Below are 19,162 nucleotides of genomic sequence, written 5' to 3'. Positions count from 1 at the left end.
GTCGAATGACTGGAAACATGCTGTGGATTTTTTTTCATCCAGATTCAGAAAGCGAAAGATGGTCAAATATTTGTGGACTGTGCCCACATATGTAGCCACCGACCATCTATGCAAACGGCATGAAGAATTGTGATCGTTTAGAATTAAACAATACAAGATTCGAATGAAACCAGAAGCGCAGCCAGGATCGGGTGATGGGGTGGAACAGTGGGAGGGGGTTATAGTTACAAAATGATGATAGAACACAATTAAGGTGCATTGGTTTTACAATTATGCCTCTGAATCTTTCAATCAATCACCAAGTCGCCCAGGTGGCAGATTCCCTATATCTTGTTTCCTAGCCTTTTCTTAAATGATTGCAAAGAATTTTGAAATTCATTGAACATCTCCCTTGGTAAGTTCTTCCAGTCCCTAACTCCCCTACAAATAAACGAATATTTGCCCCAATTTATTCTCTTGAATTTCAACTTTATCTTCATATTGTGATCTTTCCTACTTTTAAAGACGCCGCCCAAACTTATTCGTCTACTAATGTTATTCCACGCCATCTCTCCAGTGACAGCTCGGAACATACCACTTCGTCGAGCAGCTCGTCTCCTTTCTCCCAAGTCTTTCCAGCCCAAACTTTGAACATTTTCGTAACGCTCCTTTTTTTTGTTAGAAATCATCCAGAACAAATCGAGCTGCTTTTCTTTGGATTATTTCCAGTTCTCGAATTAATCCTGGTGAGGGTCCCGTACACAGGAACCATGCTCTAGTAGGGGTCTTACCAGATATTTATATGCCCTCGCCTTTACATCCTTACTACAACCCCTAAATACCCTCATAGGCATCTGCAGAGATATGTACCCTTCATTTACAATCTCATTTATGTGATTACCCCTATAAGTCTTTCCAATTCTGTATTGTCCTTAAGTTGTCACTGGATAACATTAATCTTTTACCGTTTGATACTCGAGTAACGCCTCCGTTGGTTCGTAAGTCGTGGTTCCTGAGTGTGCATGTGATGGTGTAAGCAGCCCATTATCCGGGATATTTCTCTCTGCGAGTAACTGTAGTAGCATTTGAAACTGTATGATCCGTGAACCGTGGTTGCTGAACATGCACCGTGATTTGTGCGTGTTAGTGCGAGAGAGCTCATCCTTCCCAGCAGGGCGTGAGCACGGATATGTCATTTCCGCTCAAGGCGCCCCGGCAACTTGTTTCTTTCAACCGACCTAACGTTCGTCTGCCCGTCGTTCTGGACCCTTGCATTCACCTTTGTACCTGCAGTACAGCCTCCTGTGCAAACGGCAGGTAAAGGGCGCACTTCCGCCCTAATTATCAGCTGGTGTTCGCCCCCTCAAGACATAAGTCGTTGGAGGATTCACTCAGCCTTCACCGACATGCGTCATTACACCGGCGTCGAAACGTCATTTGGGGGGTATTTTTAGGCTCCTTCCTCTGTTATTCCTTTTCTTAAACTCTTTTCTAATGACGATAAAAAATATGAAAGTTAGCCCAACCACAATGTCTCCTTATATTTAAGAGAGATTTCTTCGAAATTTCCCCCTTTGTGGGTAGGGGACGCAGACGAACAATGCGCTTACGGTATCCCCCGCCTGTCGTAAGAGGCGACTAAAAGGGGGGACCAAGGTATGATGACATTAGAACCATGAGGCTACGTGTGATCAGTACCATTACGTGCGGAACACCATGGGTCGACGGAACTTGCCACTAGTACCACCTTGCGACGAAAACCATGGGTCTACGTTACCTAGGAGCAGAACCATTTTACGAAAAACACCACGAGTCTGGGCGTTGCTTGTGATAAGTGCCATCGTGTGCATTCCACCGGTCAGTTCCACTGTGTTCAAAATGGGTCTGCGTGACCTATGAGTGGTACCAATTTATGAGAAACACCATGGGCCTACGTTGCTTGTAATTAGTGCCACTCTGTAAGAAACACCACAGCTTTGGCTGGCGCTCGTGATTACTACCACTATGTGTATAAAACCATGGGTTTGCGTTGCCTGTGGGCGTTGCCATAATGTGTGATACACTGTGGGTCAACATTGCCTATGATTAGTACCACTATGTGAGCCAACACGATGAGTGTACGTGACCTGTGATTAGTTCCACTGAGTCAGGAACACCACGGGTTTGTGTTATCTGTGAGTGGCACCATTGTGTGCGACATACCATGAGTCTACGTTACCTGTGATTAGTACCACTGTAGGAGCAACACCATGGTTCATGCTTTACCAGTAATTAGTACCGTTATGAGGGGCCGGTGACTTGGATTTTGGACCCGTTTGGATGATAAGTATCATCCCAGTAATTTAAATAATTTCGTGTGGCTATTTCTAGCCGAGTGCAGCCCTTGTAAGGCAGACCCTCCGATGAGGGTGGGCGGCATCTGCCATGTGTAGGTAACTGCGTGTTATTGTGATGGAGGATAGTGTTAGGTGTGGTGTGTGAGTTGCAGGGATGTTGGGGACAGCACAAACACCCAGCCCCCGGGCCATTGGAATTAACCAATGAAGGTTAAAATCCCCGACCCGGCCTGGAATCGAACCCGGGACCCTCTGAACTGAAGGCCAGTACGCTGACCATTCAGCCAACGAGTCGGACATCCCAGTAATTGAATCCACTGATTGTTTTTGTTTCACGATCATATTTTCCTCGTCATTCGTTTTAGATTGTAGTCAGTGGATACATTTTTAGTTTTAATTTTCATTTCGTTCACCTCGTACTATTAGGCGCCGATGACCTAGCTGTTAAGCCCCTTTAAACAACAGACACCATCATCATCATCATCATCATCATCATCATCATTATTATCATCATCATATTCGATGTTTATTGTCGCTATGACTCTGATAAGTTTCGGCAACGGTAGGATACCAAAGGAAAGGCCTTAAGGTACAATCCCAGCATTTGTCTGTTGTGGGAACGGAGAAACCCGAAAAGTCATCTTCATAGCTGCTCACAGTAGGGTAATGAACGTAATTTAAGTTATGAGGAACAGTGTTCGTATGTTGCACTATAAATGACAGTGGAACGCGAAAAATAGCAGAAGCCAGGTGTTAATAGTAATATTCCATTGTCTCATAAGATTTAGCACAAAAATATATGCAAAAGTATAAAGAGTAGCTTTTATATCATAAGAAACGACTAGATAACATCTTAAACTACTGTTCAGAACCACATAACACAGTAGTGAGTGCAGACGTGTCTATGTGCGGCCCTGGAAGTGTCAGACAATCGTCTAGGTGCGGCCAAGAAAGTTTAGGTGCGTTACGAGAATATCTGAGTTACGATCGAAGTTGCAACCATATAAAAAGTAATATCCTAACCATCTTACGGACGTACGACTGCCTGTAACAATACTGCAGTTTTCCTTTTAAGGGTGCTACTAAATTTGAGACTAATAACGTTTCAGTTTCTTCGCACGATTATATTGTAACTCTATTGTACTGCATGATTTGACGTGAATTGCCAGTAAAAACCTCTCGAAAATCCATTCTGAAACTATTTATGATGGCGGAACTTAATTTGTCTTTCACAGTTAAATCCTGCACTTTTTGGATGATCATCAAATGAATGACATGCATGACGGATGACAAACGCGAGCTAAACAGCCACAAGAGTAGGTTATGTGTATTTTGCGAGTAATAGTAATGCTATTTGCTCTACGTCCCACTAACTACTTTTACGGTTTTCGGAGATGCCGAGGTGCCGGAATTTAGTCCCGCGGGACTTCTTTTACGTGCCAGTAAATCTACCGACCGACCGCCAGACTGAGCCAAAATAGAACCTGTCAATTTGGGGTCAGAAGACTAGCGGCTCAACCGTCTGAGCCACTCAGCCTGGCAAATATTCTGCCAGTCTGCACCTCTTGATCCATAAGGTTATCGAGAGATCTCAAGGAGAAATCTCAACAGGGTCAAATTAAAATCACTATATATAGCAAAATTAGGAAGTGTGTAAGGTAAAGTATATAGTATTTTATTATGGAGAGTTGAAGCCCTGACCTAGTGTTGGGCCTAATATGGGACATGAAACAAAATACTGTATCCCAGGCCGCACTTGGACACCCCGACTCTTCTCTGGGCTGCCCATGGACGGTCCGCAGTGAGCCTAATATGTCTCGGACGGCCAAAAAATGAATTATTATCGCCATTAATAGTAGTACTACAGAAAATCCGTTCCCGTTAGTTTGTCGTGATTCGTCAACATAAATTAATTGCTCTTTAATTAATTCCCTGTCGCTCGTATCACTAAAGGAAAAAAAAAACTCATTCCTGGCAAATACACTAACACTTAATGGATATTTAATTGTGACTTCCGCTTTCACAATCTTTTTTCTTTTTAATGCGCGTTTGCACATCACATGGGATAAGCGGAACAACGCTATTCCCGTCTGTTTACAACGTCAGTTCGTTAAGTGACCATTATTAGAGATTGATAGACCATCATAACTGGATGTAAGTAAGCTTGTCTCATTTCTGTACGTTGACTGTACGCCAAATTATTCAGCGATTTGTTGATCATACATTCTTTGTGTCTTTCAGTACGTCATTCTCTAAAATGCTTAATCACTCTGATGCAGTCCGGCTCCATGGCTAAATGGTTAGCGTGCTGGCCTTTGGCCACAGGGGTTCCGGGTTCGATTCCCGACAGGGTCGGGAATTTTAATCTTAATTGGTTAATTTCGCTGACACGGGGGCTGGGTGTATCATTTCATCCTCATCACGACAGGCAGGTCGCCTACGGGCGTCAAATTAAAAGATCGGCATCTGGCGAGCCGAACTTGTCCTCGGACACTCCCGGCACTAAAATCCATACGCCATTTCATTATTTATTCTGATGCAAGTAGGCCTAAATGAAATATTCAAGGAGGAAAAAGAATTGTACTGAAGAACACATTTCGTTACTATGTACGGCTACTTTGCTGAATGGCCAACGCCTTAGAGATTCCTGGCTTCGATTCCCAGCCGGGTTGGTTATCCGCGTCTGGTAATTCCGCGCGGCACGCGTCGAACTCCGTATGACTCTCGTGGTAACAGTGTGTTCCATGTATTGTTTCCCCGATGTCGAATTAATCAGATTGATACTTCGGCTTTTACTGCAAGAGAAAAGTAAAGTTAAAGACAAAATGTTTTTAAAAACTTCAGTTCTAGCCCTTCAGGCAAGCAACTCAGTGTTCAAAACATCTTAGGGATATGAGCTACGAATTTTAGGTAAATAAAATATAATAAAGTATGAGAATATCTCCGCGGTGTAGGGGTAGCGTATCTGCCTCTTATCCGGAGACCGCGGGTTCGATTCCCGACCAGGTCAGGAATTTTTACCTGGATGTGAGAGCTGGTTAGAGGTCCACTCAGCCTACATGACTAGAATTGAGTAGTTATTTGACGGTGAGATAGCGGCCCCGGTCTAGAATGCCAAAAATAATGGCCGAGAAGATGCACCGTGCTGACCATACGACACCTCGTAATCTGCAAGCTTTCAGGCTGAGCAGCGGACTCTTGGTAGGCCAAGGCCCTTCAGAGCTGTAGTGCTAAGGGGTTGGTTAATTGGTTGGTTAGAGGTATCCAAGCATCCGGGAGATCGTGGGTTCGAGCCCCACTGTCGGCAGCCCTGAAGATGGTTTTCCGTGGTTTCCCATTTTCACACCAGGCAAATGCTGGGGCTGTACCTTAATTAAGGCCACGGCCGCTTCCTTCCAACTCCTAGGTCTTTCCTATCCCATCGTCGCCATAAGACCTATCTGTGTCGGTGCGACGTAAAGCAAAAAAAAAAGTATCCAAGACTCACAATTTGAAAAGTTTCCGGGCCGTTGAGCCCTTCAACTTTCGGCACAATTGAGGAAATTGCTTAATTTTACATTTTTCTTAGTACGGGGACCCCTACTTTATCTGCTGAGAAATGTTTTCATCGTTAAACAGTCCGGCTCCATGGCTAAATGGTTAGCGTGTTGGCCTTTGTTCGAGAGAGTCCCGGGTTCGATTCCCGGCCGTGTCGGGGATTTTAACCTTAATTGGTTAATTCCAATGGCACGGGGTCTGGGTGTATGTGTTGTCTTCATCATCATTTTACCCTCATCACGACGCGTAGGTCGCCTACGGACATCAAACAGAAAGACCTGCACCTGGCGAGCCGAACCCGTCCTGAGACATCCCGGCACTAAAAGCCATACGACATTTCATTTCAGTGTCATCGTAGTCTTCAAAGTATGTAGCGCATTCGTTTTATCCACCTAGACCATTTTATTTTGTTATCCTGGTTATATACTTATATACACAGCAAGCGACGTATTTGAATTACACAGGCACGGCTCCCATTATATGTGGGAAAAAGTGGAATACCGCACTCACAAAATCATATTGGGTCAAAGGGGGTTTTCGTAAAAGGAAGTGCTTTTTTTTCTTTCTTTTCAAATTTGCTTAAAGTACTCCTGCCTATTTTTCGTGGACAAGCGAAATAAAGTACCTAGCACTTTTGTTTTACACCAAGAGGATTTCATCGACAAAACAAAAAATCTTTAATTCTAAAATGATTCATTTTAATTATAATTGAAAGAATGGAATGATTTCGTTTTTCATTAAAATTAGCTTTGGTATCTGGTCACACAGGGTTTCACCGTAGCCAGTATATATTTTTTACGATTTCTTTTTTGAACTGCACAAAATAAATATCTTTCTCTCACTTGAAACTGCAAGCAGAGAATGGGCGTGTTATCCGGAAGTAGGACAACGTTGACCGGCCACGCAGACGTTTTTAATCCCGTTGCTCGGGTGAGAAACAAGGCTCGTTCATTTAATCTGAATCGTGAGTACTGATTACCTTTATTCGTAGAAAGTTGTTAAACAAGCCAGAAGTGGCATGCAATGTAGAAAAGACAGGTAAATAAACATGCTGAAGTAGTTGTAACCACTTACTGTACAATAATGAGTGGTTCATCAATAATGAACTGTGTGAAAATGCATTACCTACACTATAGTGTGATGCAGATTGACAGCACGTCACATTATTAAAGATTTAGGTTATGTAAACTCGAACTGAGCACACAAAAATTAAAATACTGCACTGAAATTGGGCATAATCCATTTTAAATGGTATGTTCGAGCCGAGTGCGGCTAGTTTTCTTTACATAATGGCTACTGCAAATTGAGATCTACAGTATAAAATATCGGCAGAATGCTGTTATATCTATTCCCAAGAAAGCCGGTGCTGACAATTGTAAAAACTACGGCACCATTAATTTAGTATCTCATGCCTGTAAAATTGTAACACGTGTTGTTTACAGAAGAATGGAAAGACAAGTTGAAACGGAGTTGGGAGAAGATCAATTTGGCTTCAGGAGAAATGTAGGAACACGTAAAGCAATCCTCACTTTACGTCTGATCTTTTTTTTTTTCATCTCCGTACAGGCCATGAAGGCCCTTGGAGTGGTGGAAGGTAAAGGCTTCTACCAACCGTAACCTCGGCACATGATGGGGTAGAGTGGTTAGCTGTACGCCCGGCCGCCTTTGCCCCCAGGAATTAACCTGGTACTCATTTTTGGTGTGGGCTGAGTGAACCTCAGGGCCATGTGCACCTCCGGAAGTGGAAATCTCGTTTCTTAAATTTTACGACTTCCTCACGGGGATTCAGACGCACGCCTTTACACGTCTGATCTTCGAGGATCGAATTAAGAAGGACAAGCCCACGTTCATGGCGTTTGTGGATCTAGGAAAGGCATTCGATAAGGTTGATTGGACCAAGCTATTTGAGATTCTGAAGGTGAGCGGGATCAGATACCGAGAACGAAGAATTATCTGCATTCTGTACAAAAATCATCTGCAGTGATGAGAATCGTGGGCTTCGAAAAAGCAGCAGCAATCCAAAAAGGAATAGCTCTTGACTCAAACACATTTATGGCTTCTCTGCTGTATTATCGTGCTTCAGTTGTTTTCAGTACGCTATGACATTACATTTACGCAACTCTGTTATTTTGATGAAGCCGACAGCAGACATATTTATAGATTGTGGCGTGAGAGTTTAAATGGAAAAATAACAGCGCATTTCCATGTGCTCTGTATAGCTTATGAATACCCATGTATTTGATTTGTTTTATATTTATTCACTTTAATTATAATTACTTATTTCATTTTCAATCAATCACTACTGATCTGCATTTAGGGCAGTCGCCAAGGTGTCAGATTTCCTATCTGTTGTTTTTCTAGTCTTTTCTTAAATGATTGTGAAGCAATTGGAAATTTATTGAACATCTCCCTTGGTTCCTTGGTAAGTCATTTGTAGTAAAAATAAACTCGAGCTTCTGATTCTCTCTAAATTAATTCTGGCGCCCTCATTATATTACCACACATGGTGAGCATTCCCTTCATTTACATTTGTATTCATGGAATTTAAGCTTCTTCAGCCGGCTATTTTGTCTCAGAAAGTCTATATTTCTGTTAAGAACTAGCTGGATTTAGAACCTGATGAGACAATAATTTTAGTTTGGGTTAAGGAAAGTCAGTCCGGATACTGCACGAAGCTAAATGTCACACTAGGATTGTTTATCCTTAGAAAATTATGGGCGAGCGAGTTGACTGTGCGGTTAGAGTCGCGGAGCTGTGAGCTTGCATTCAGGAGATAGTGGGTTCGAACCACCCTGTCAGCAGCCCTAATGAAGGTTTCTCGTGGTTTCCCATTTTCACAACAGGCAAATGCTGGGACCATTTCCTTCCGACTCCTAGCGCTTTCCTAACCTATCGTCGCATCTGTCTCTATGCGACGTAAAGCAAGTTGTAAATAAAATGCTATACTTCGGGATTTCATCAACTTCCTTTAGAATGAAGGTAAAATAATTTTATAATCTTGTTAAAATCTCCTCAACTCTGGCCATTTCGAATATTATCACGCTCGAAACTGACAATTTTTATCGAAGGGAATTTTGGAAACGAGGCTTGTCTCGACACTGGCGGCCTGTCCAAATGGAGCTGAGAATTTTACGTCGTGCATGCCTTTTATACTCTAGAGGGCAAACATACAAACATGATATACCGAGCAAGTGGCTCCGCGGTTTGGATCACGTAGCTATCATCTTGCATGTGTCGAACGCCACCGTCGGCAGCCTTGAAGATAGTTTTCCGTGGTTTTCCATTTTCACACCAGGCAAATGCTGGGGCAGTACCTTAATTACGGCCATGGTCGGTTCCTTCCCACTTATCTGTGCCGGTGCAACGTAAAGATAATAATAATAATAATAATCTGAACTGGTATCCGACAGGGAGATGGACTATCCCCACTACTATTCAATTTAGTTTTGGAAAAGTGATTCGTGAATGGAGAAAAGAAACTAACGGTATAAACATTGGCAGACTTCTTAAAGACAAAATTCACCTTGATTGCTTAGCTTTCGCAGATGACCTTGCGATCCTTTCGAACAACAGACAAGAAGCAATCCACTCCATAGAAAAATTGCATGAAATAGCCGCAAAAACCAGACTTCAAATTTCATTTGAAAAGACGCAGTTTATGGAAGGAACTAAGATTCGACAACCAACCATTAAGCACCAAATGTGGAATAATTTCCCAAGTAGACAAATTCAAGTATCTAGGTGAAATTGTTCAGCCAGCAGGGTTAAATCAAGAAGCTAACAAAGAAAGAACTGCTAAACTGCAAAGGGCTTACAAAATCACATGGAACAGGTACAACAAAAGATGTATGTCAAAAAATGCAAAATGACGACACTACAATACAGTCATCAAACCAGAGGCACTTTATGCATCTGAAACACTGATCATTGGTGGCAGGTCACAAATGAAAAGCATTGAGAAACAAGAGAGGAAAATTCTCAGAAAAATCCTAGGACCAAAGTTCGAAAATGGAATTTGGATGAAAAAGAAACTACACGAAATGTTTCAATTCACAGAAACAATCACAGATACCATCAGAAAGAGACGACTAAAATTCTACCCACACCTACACAGAATGGATAACAACAGGCTGACAAAGAAAATTATAAATCTAGCTCTAACCCTGAAATTCCGCAACAATTGGTTAGCAGAAATTCATGAAGATCTACAAGAAATGGGTATTGAGGACGAAACCATTCAAAATAGAATGAAACTTAGAAGCTTAGTAAACAAACATAAATTTGCAGAGAAACCAACAAGAAAAAATACAGGCTGGACAGAAACACGCAGGAAAGAACACAGTGAAAAAATGAAGAGATATTGGGAAGAAAAGAAGAAAGAACATTGTGCAAAATAAGTTCCAACGCGCTCCACATTTGGGCACAACGAATAATAATAATAATAATAATAATAATAATAATAATAATAATTAGAGGACCCGTGCTGCTCCGGAGGTCGGATGACTGGTCTTGATACGCCCATCATAGTCAGACTTCATCCATTCTGACGTCATCATGCCGTCTGATAAAAATCAGTCACATATTCAGTTTTTTATCCTGCAATTCTTGAAGTAAAGATTGGCATTGTGTCGTAAAAGGCAATGGTACTTTTAATCGCAATTCTTCTATATAGCACGGTTATCTTGTGAGCTCATAGGTTAGTCTCGAAGGTGAAATTTTTCCCCGGCAGAGACTTTTTTTTTAAGACACATGGCCTTCACTCTTTGTAGTGTAGCTAGGCTATCCTTCGATAGGTGTTCCGAGATAACGTCTAAGGCGTATGTCATGATGGGATCTGTTTATACGTAGCCGTTTTTCTCTTAGCAGCACGTAAGTTATTAGGAATGCTCTGCATCTGTTGAATATGTTTGAAAGCTGGGAAAGGTTAGAGAATGGAAGAGTATCTGGCTGCGAATAGTATTCTTCCGTGGTCAGAGGGAGTATATGCTCTCTGGCTTGACAGGTAGTAATCAAACATATTTGCATGCAATGACATTCCTAAGGATGAAAATCACATACATCAGAATATTAATGAAAGTGTTAGTCGCTTAGCAACCTGCTAAGTACATAATGTGTTGCGGGTTAGGGTAAGCCTTCGCCTGCAATTATCCGTGATCATTATTGTAATGATTTGATTTTATGATTGCTTAAAGTTGGCTGAGCCGGCCCCGTGGTGAAGAGGTGGCGTGTTTGCCTCTTACCCGGAGGCCCCGGGGTTCGATTCCCGGCCAGGTCAGGGATTTTTACCTGGACCAGAGGGCTGGTTCGAGGTCCACTCAGCCTACGTGATTAGAATTGAGGAGCTATCTGACGGTGAGATAGCGGCCCCGGTCTAGAAAGCCAAGAATAACGGCCGAGGGGATTCGTCGTGCTGACCACACGACACCTCGTAATCTGCAGGCCTTCGGGCTGAGCAGCGGTCGCTTTGTAGGCCAAGGCCCTTCAAGGCCGGTAGTGCCATGGGGTTTTCAAGTTGGCTGAACTTACAGACCTGTCAATGTCTCATGATTCACCCGCAGGTAATTCCGGAGAAAATAAAACAAAAATGAAGAAAATCGTTCCAGTAGAATGGACGGACGGATTTGCGAAAGCTTATTTAGTGGACTCTTAATACATATGATGGTTACAATATAATAAACCTGTCAGGAAACAGCCGATTACAGCCTTGGCCTGCCAAGACGACTGCTGCTCAGCAGGTAGCCCTCAGATACTAGAGTGTCATATGGTCAGCGTAACAATAATCTGAACCAACTCAGAGATAGACTTTCCACCTGAGATTCAAACAGATACTATAAAGATATCGCTGAAATGGCCTCCAATAACTGGCTCTTCCCGGTACTGTAGGACTTCACATTTCTGCAGAGGCAGTCGAGTGGTGTACAAACAGTAACACATTTACTCAGGGGCAAGGCGTTGGTTTTGTTACTATTCTCGGCTGTCGCTTCGTACTTCGTCACAGGTACACTCAACGGCACAAAAACTGGCCATCCTCTCTTCGGCCAGCGACTATCCACAGTGTACGAATAGCCTCGCTTTTCGAGTATTTATAGAATCAAATGTTTATTTGTCGGCCAATTTTTGTGTTGTTGAGTGTACATGCTGTGTGCTCGCCTGTAAATGCGTAATATAATGAGGCATGCACAGGTGCCTCCCGAGCCTACCATTATTTCCAATTGAGTCAGCGCCTACTTTCGTCTTTACCCTCATTGGTCAATGCCTACCGGCCAATGCAAGTAAGATTTTGAAAATGAAGTGTCATATCACTGTAGATGGGATTCCTCGTAAAACTAGAGGCACCGTGACTATGATTACGACATCAACGATCACTAAAACCTTCAAACTTGCTTTTATTTTTTTGCTCATCTTCATCGATTCCGACAATCTTTGGCCTCGAAGGTGATCTTACAATAGCTTTTAACTTAAATAATAAATATACAACTCAGTACGAATTTGATGATTAAGGATGTCTAATACGGATCAACAAAAAATGAATTCTGCCTTATTTTTTGAATCAACTGTACAATGTATAGGCTATACTTTGTTTTTCTTTTAATTCTCTATGATGTTAATGCTTTCAGCGACCAAATTCAATAACAATTAATTTCCTTGGAACGTCTTATCAGGTTTCTTTCTTCGTTTCTGCTCAATAGCGGACAAAATTTATGACAAATTATTTGCAAAGCCCGAATGGAATCAAAAACTTCTTTACATTTCGATAGTGGCGTATTAATGTCTTTTCCGTGCTTCAGTGTGAAATATTAAGGTTCAAATTCAGATTGAAACGAAAACTTAGTTTTGGTAAACTGAAATAATAAATTATGTGGTGAATACGGAGGTGAGCGTTATCCGAGTTTTAAAAATCTAAGATAACACCAAAAGTAACTGACGTTGACGAATACGGGCTTTAGTGTGTGTAATTTAGTTTTATAGTTGTAGAAAGTGTGTCCAAAGAAACAGATAAGAATTGGCGACGGAGGCTATTAGGTACCTGTCGTCTATCCACGTTCCCGCACCACAGGGGAGTAATTAGCGACCAGGTATTTCCACTTTCCATTGACTGGGAGGGATAAGAATAAACTCATAGCACGCCAAGAACGTAACTATTTATGCAAGACGGCGTCATGGCTGTAATCCTCAAGAATGTTGTGTAAAGTGAACTGGGTTGGTTTCATTGCAAACCACAAGGAAGACTGGTGGGCCTAACAGACAACACTGATGAGACGTTATTCATATTTTACAGGACTTAAAAGCAAAGTTGACAGTTTAATCTAATTTTATTTTAACATACGTAATACTGTATGCGGAAACAATTACATTATTTATTTATTTACTTATTGAAGTTAGCCGCTGGTTGAATGCGTAAGACGGGCTTCCGAGCCCAGGTTATCGGGTTCAATCCCAACTCAATCCGGTGCTCAAATAAACCATATATGTTGTTGTTTGAGTCATCAGTCCATAGACTGGTTTGATGCAGCACTCCATGTTGCCCTATCTTGTGCTAACCTTTTCATTTCTACATAACTGCTGTATCCTACATCTGCTCTAATCTGCTTGTCATATCCATACCTTGGTCTACCCCTACCGCTCTTACCCCCTACACTTTCCTCAAAAATCAAATAAACAAGTCCTGGGTGTCTTAAGATGTGTCCTATAATTATATCTCTTCTTCTCGTCAAATTTAGCCACAACGATCTCTTCTCACCAATTCGAGTCAATATCTCTTCATTCGTGATTCGATCTCACCTTCAGCATTCTTCTGTAACACCACATTTCAGAAGTTTCTGTCATCTTTCTTTGTGAGCTAGTTATCGTCCATGTTTTACTTCCATACAATGCCATGCTCTAGACGAAAGTCTTCAGAAACATCTTTCTAATCCCTGTATCAGTGTTCGAAGTGAGCAAATTTATTTTCTTAAAGGCCTTCCTTGCTTGTGCTAGTCTGCATTTTATGTCCTTACTCCTGCCAATCGTTAGTTATTTTACTACCCAAGTAACAATATTCATCTACTTCCTTTAAGACTTAATTTCCTAATCCAATATTTACTGACTTCGTTCGACTGCACTTCATTACTTTTGTTTTGGACTTATTTATCTCCATCTTGTACTCCTCACCCAAGACTCTGCCCACACCATTCCAGATCTTCTGCAGTCTCAGATGAAATAACAGTATCATCGGCAAATCTCAGGGTTTTGATTTCCTCTCCTTAGATTGTGATTCCTTTTCCAAATTATTACATTAAAATGGAGGGCAGACAAACTGTAGCCTTGCCTTACCCCTTTCTGGATTGCTGCTTCTTTTTCACAGCCTTTGATTATTTCATATAGATTTTAGATAGTTCTTCTTTCTCGGTAACTGATCCTGATCACCTTCAGAATCTCAAATAGCTTGGTCGACAGATATGAGCATGTAAAATAACACCTCAGCCCCTCCTAAAACCGTAAACTAGCTAGTGAGACGTAACACCAGTGACTTTATTGTGAACAGTTATTTAATTTGTTTCTGTCGAACGATAAATGAGCCCCTTACTCAGAGGCCACGGGTTCCATTCCCGGCCAGGTCAAGGATTTTTACCTAGATCTGTGGGCTGGTTCGAGGTTCACTCAGCCTACGTTATTACAATCGAGGAGCTATCTGACGGTGAGATAGCGGCCCCGGTCTACGAAACCAAGAATAACGGCCGAGAGGATTCGTCGTGCTGACCGCACGTTACCTCATAATATGCAGGCCTTCGGGTTGAGGAATAAAATATTATTTTGCAGGCTAATGGATCGATCCCCTTTACTCGTAGCAGTTGATTCCCATTGATATAGATCGGATTATAATTGTCACAGCTCTAATAAGAGGCGTCTAAAATGGGGCTTACTTACTTGTGCCAGGCTACTCGTCTTTCATCTATCCTGTCTGACCTCCCTTGTTCAACTCTTGTTCTTTTCCGACCCCGATGATATTAGGTATCGAATCCTAGGGAGTTTTTTATTTTCACGCCCTTCATGGCCCTTGTCTTTCTTTGGCCGATATCTTCACTTTTTCGAAGACGCGGATCCCTTCCATTTTTTTTTCTGTGTGATTAGTGTTATATAGAGAATGGTTGCCTAGTTGTACTTTCTCTTAAAACAATAATCACCACCACCACCACCTCAAGTCTTATTTATGATCACGATTTTTATTTCCACTCTCATTCAGAGAAAACTGTGAGATATTTTACGTCATAGGGTAAATTTCTTAAACCTGCTCTACTGGCACAATATTGCACACACGTTTCAGGTTCTCAAACGATGAAACAAAACTGATTGTTTCGTAAAGAAATCCGTTTGGTGTCCCTCCAGTTATTATTAGAAAATACGCTTCCTGGAAAATGAATCTTATTCTTCCTAGCCTTTGGCACTGGCTGTGAATTTGGTCCATTGTTACAGCCGGATGCCCATCCTGACGCCAACGTTATGCAAAGGGTTGTATTCACCATTTTTTTTTTTTTTGCTAGGGGCTTTACGTCGCACCGACACAGATAGGTCTTATGGCGACGATGGGATAGGAAAGGCCTAGGAGTTGGAAGGAAGCGACCGTGGCCTTAATTAAGGTACAGCCCCAGCATTTGCCTGGTGTGAAAATGGGAAACCACGGAAAACCATCTTCAGGGCTGCCGATAGTGGAATTCGAACCTACTATCTCCCGGATGCAAGCTCACAGCCAAGCGGCTCTACGCGCACGGCCAACTCGCCCGGTGTATTCACAATTTATTGTTTCTTAATGGTTGGCAGTGTGGTTGTGTTACATGCGTGTGAAGACTAACACAAGCACCTAGTCCCGTGCCAAAAGAATAAACCATGCGTGGTTAGAGTTCTCGGCCCGGACGAGAATCGAACCCGGGATCGCTACTGAGTCAAGGAGCCTTTTCCTGTAAAATGAATACTCAGTTAAACTGGAATTACAAGCAGGTAAGAAAACTGCGAATATACTGCGTTTCCGAATTAAAGAGATGAATTTATAGACTAATTTCCCGTGAGTGATATAAACGTGCTGTTTGTCTTGCCTGAAATGGAAATGCGATAAAATGAAGTAAAACCTGTAAACTTCGCGCGAGGAAGTCTTTAGCCGGCGACCTTACGGAAGTGAGGTCAGCACTTTGATCCTTGACCTAATGCTCTTTACTTTCGTAGATCCTTTGTTTATTCTTAAAGCTACACTAAAGAAAGATAAATCAAGTAAGCGTATTGTTCTGTGTGACTGTTGATATCGGGCCTCCAGTTTTACGTGCAAGGTCATCCTTAGCGACGTGAATTCTCATCTCTTCAGGCCCCTGGGCATTGTCCAGAATTCCAATCACGCTCATCTGGTCGAAACTACTGACTTTGTCACTAATGTTTACCAAAATATTATATGTAGCGGGTGGCTTCATCTACTGTATATAAATAAAATCGTAACTACGGTGTGTCTGTAAATTGACTATTTTGGCGAAATTTTCGTTCAGTTATCCGTTTCAGGTGTAATAATGACCATCTGCATATTTTCTTAGCTTTGGTGTCTGTTTGCCTGAGTTCTTATCAGAAATTTATATTTAAAATTCATCTGTCCTTTGGTAGGTTTTAGGGGCGATATTGTTTCTTTGCCTTTTCTGGCGAGATGTAGTGTTTACAGTGCACTATGTCTTCTGGTATGGGCTATATCAAATTTGTTGCTTTCATTGACCTGTCTCAGTTTCATCCTTGGCTTTGACAATATGAAAGTGACTGAGGTATGAGTGATACTAGTAATACCATTGCTTATGCAGCCAGTCCCTGTTATGAATGGAGTGAAAATATCACTCATAGGGTCGGTTGGTGCGTGCATTTCAGTGGGATTGGCAGACTGATATGTAATAGCAACGGCTGGCTCGGTGAGGAAAGCAACGGGTAACTACCTCACTCCTTTTCGGTGACGCCTAGGCTATTTATGACGGCTGTTGGCGGAGCTGTAGAGGATCAAACCAGCCTTCGGGCTGAATATCCAACATACAACGTACATACATTGTTTCTAAAGCCCTGAACTGACTGTGGATTTTTAGGAAGTCAAAACAGTGATTTTACCCTCCCACAAAATATGCATGGCCAAACTTAATGGACATCTACCAGCTTAATGGAAATCAATTTCTAAAAAGTGTTTTATCGTGTGCACCTTTTCGATAGGAGGATAAGGTAGAGATCTTTAATGGACTGTTTTACAGGCTGTCATCTCATTTCAAGGTGAGTTAAAGAGTTTAATTAAAGAGCCATTTTACTCTTTGTTCTATAACAGATAATAAGGGAGGTTATCGTCAACGATTGGTTTCACGAGTCTTCGGCCCCAGCGCCACTTCCGGCTTCAGTTGAACAACAATATGTAACCGAGAAATAGGGCGAATTTCGCACAAATTCGGACCAGAAACTGTACCGTTCAATAAACTCTGTGATCTACGCCATTCTGTCTCTACTTGGTACAGCTTTATCGTACTTCACGTTACTGCCACGTGCTCTCGTAGAAGAATATCGGTTTAACATGCCGTATTGAAAAAATTAAAATCCACAGCCTGTTTCCAGTCATCCGACCGGGTCAGGAATGGAATGAATGAAGCCCCTATCTAGCGGCGAGGATAGGAATTGTGCCGGCTGCCGAAGCCTGTCGCACTCCTCTAACATGCCATATTAAACGTTTGAATAAAGATATGTAACTTCGCAGAAATTTGTGAAGGAATCGTGAAATTGATTACACACATGCTAGTATGCACTAAAAACGGAAAAATATGCATGCATCGATGTACTAAACACAGCAATATATGCACTCATTTGTGCACTATTGCATACACTGCGAAATGCGTGTTTTTCCTCTATGTATAAGGTTAGTTCTCTAAATATCAACTGCTAAACATAATACTTGTTGTGCATTTTTCCTTTCTTTCTTTCTAGTGGCTACTGGTCTTCATTCAACGAAGAAATAAAGGTATGTTATAGATCCATAGATCTCTCCCGCGAGCTCGCAATGAACCAAACACCTTGCCCACTTCGGTGCATTATTCACAGATACTGAATAACACGAAAGATGAACGGTAAAGATAGGTTAGAGCTACAAAATATTGGCCTGGACTGGTTAGGTCCTACTAGTGACAAGAGCATGGACACAGAAAATGGTGGCATTATTTAGTTTCAGGGTGTTTCTGTTTTAATTACTCTGATGTAAGTAAGAATATTTTTGGGGCAGGTAGGTTGGTCCCTGCTGAGCATCAAGGAAGGATCTCTTCTCTGCTACTTGAGGTCTGGTAAAACATTAGTTTTCTATGGTTCCAACATCCGAACCGAATACCAAAACGCCACCGAAAAAAAGCTCCTGTTAATGCATTCTAAACGCTACCGGCGGTGATCGGAATTTTTATATATTTATTTCTTTGCATTGTTGTACCGATCTGAATATACAATATAGTGTTATACAAAATAGTCATAACAAAAATGCAGTTACGCATGGGCTGTCACTAGAATTAGGTTACCCCTTTTCGATGGCTGGTTTAGTGAAGTCAAGCCTTCAGCGTTCTGAGCTGCAGCCAATAGCCAACGGAGAAGCCTGCTGTGCTGTCAAGGCTGCTTCACAATCTATTGCCCTGGCCTCTGCTACTGCCAATGCTCAACCCCTGATCAGTGGAGAAGGTAGACTAAGGTTTAGCAAATTAAAGTCCGGCTTTGTGGCTAAATGGATAAAATACTTGCCTTTGGTCCGATGGCCCCGGTTCAATTTTCAGAATCAACCTCCTCATACTGTTAATTCCCCTGGCTTGGGGACTGGGGTTTATGACGTCTTCGCCATTCATTTTATCCTCATTAGGTCACCACCAAACCTGTACAGATGCCATGCACCATTATTATTATTATTATTATTATTATTATTATTATTATTATTATTATTATTATTATTACCGGTACTATTAAATAAAAATGTTGAATTTTGCAGGGGTCGTACCCATTGTTCACTGCTTAATTAGCTTCGAGTGATCAGTGGTGGTGTCCGACCCATGATCACGGCTTCGATTCCAACCAACAAAAGAGAACACTAAACCCGAAAGACTGCATTTCATTTTAGGAGATATACAATAAAAAGAAAACTATATTGCAGCCCTGCAGTGTCTTCCTACAAGGATGTAGAAGTAAACGGGAGTGAAATACCAACACTCTGTTGTCTATAAAATTAAGTCAGAAGTATGAGGTGAGGAAGTATATGCGATGAGACGCATGGTTGATAGCAGTGGCGATCTGACGAACCGAAGCCTAGC

Source organism: Anabrus simplex, chromosome 1 (genome assembly GCF_040414725.1).
Source record: "Anabrus simplex isolate iqAnaSimp1 chromosome 1, ASM4041472v1, whole genome shotgun sequence".
Lineage (NCBI taxonomy): Eukaryota > Metazoa > Arthropoda > Insecta > Orthoptera > Tettigoniidae > Anabrus > Anabrus simplex.
The sequence above is the reverse complement of the archived record's forward strand: the minus strand, read 5'-3'. Positions refer to the sequence as shown.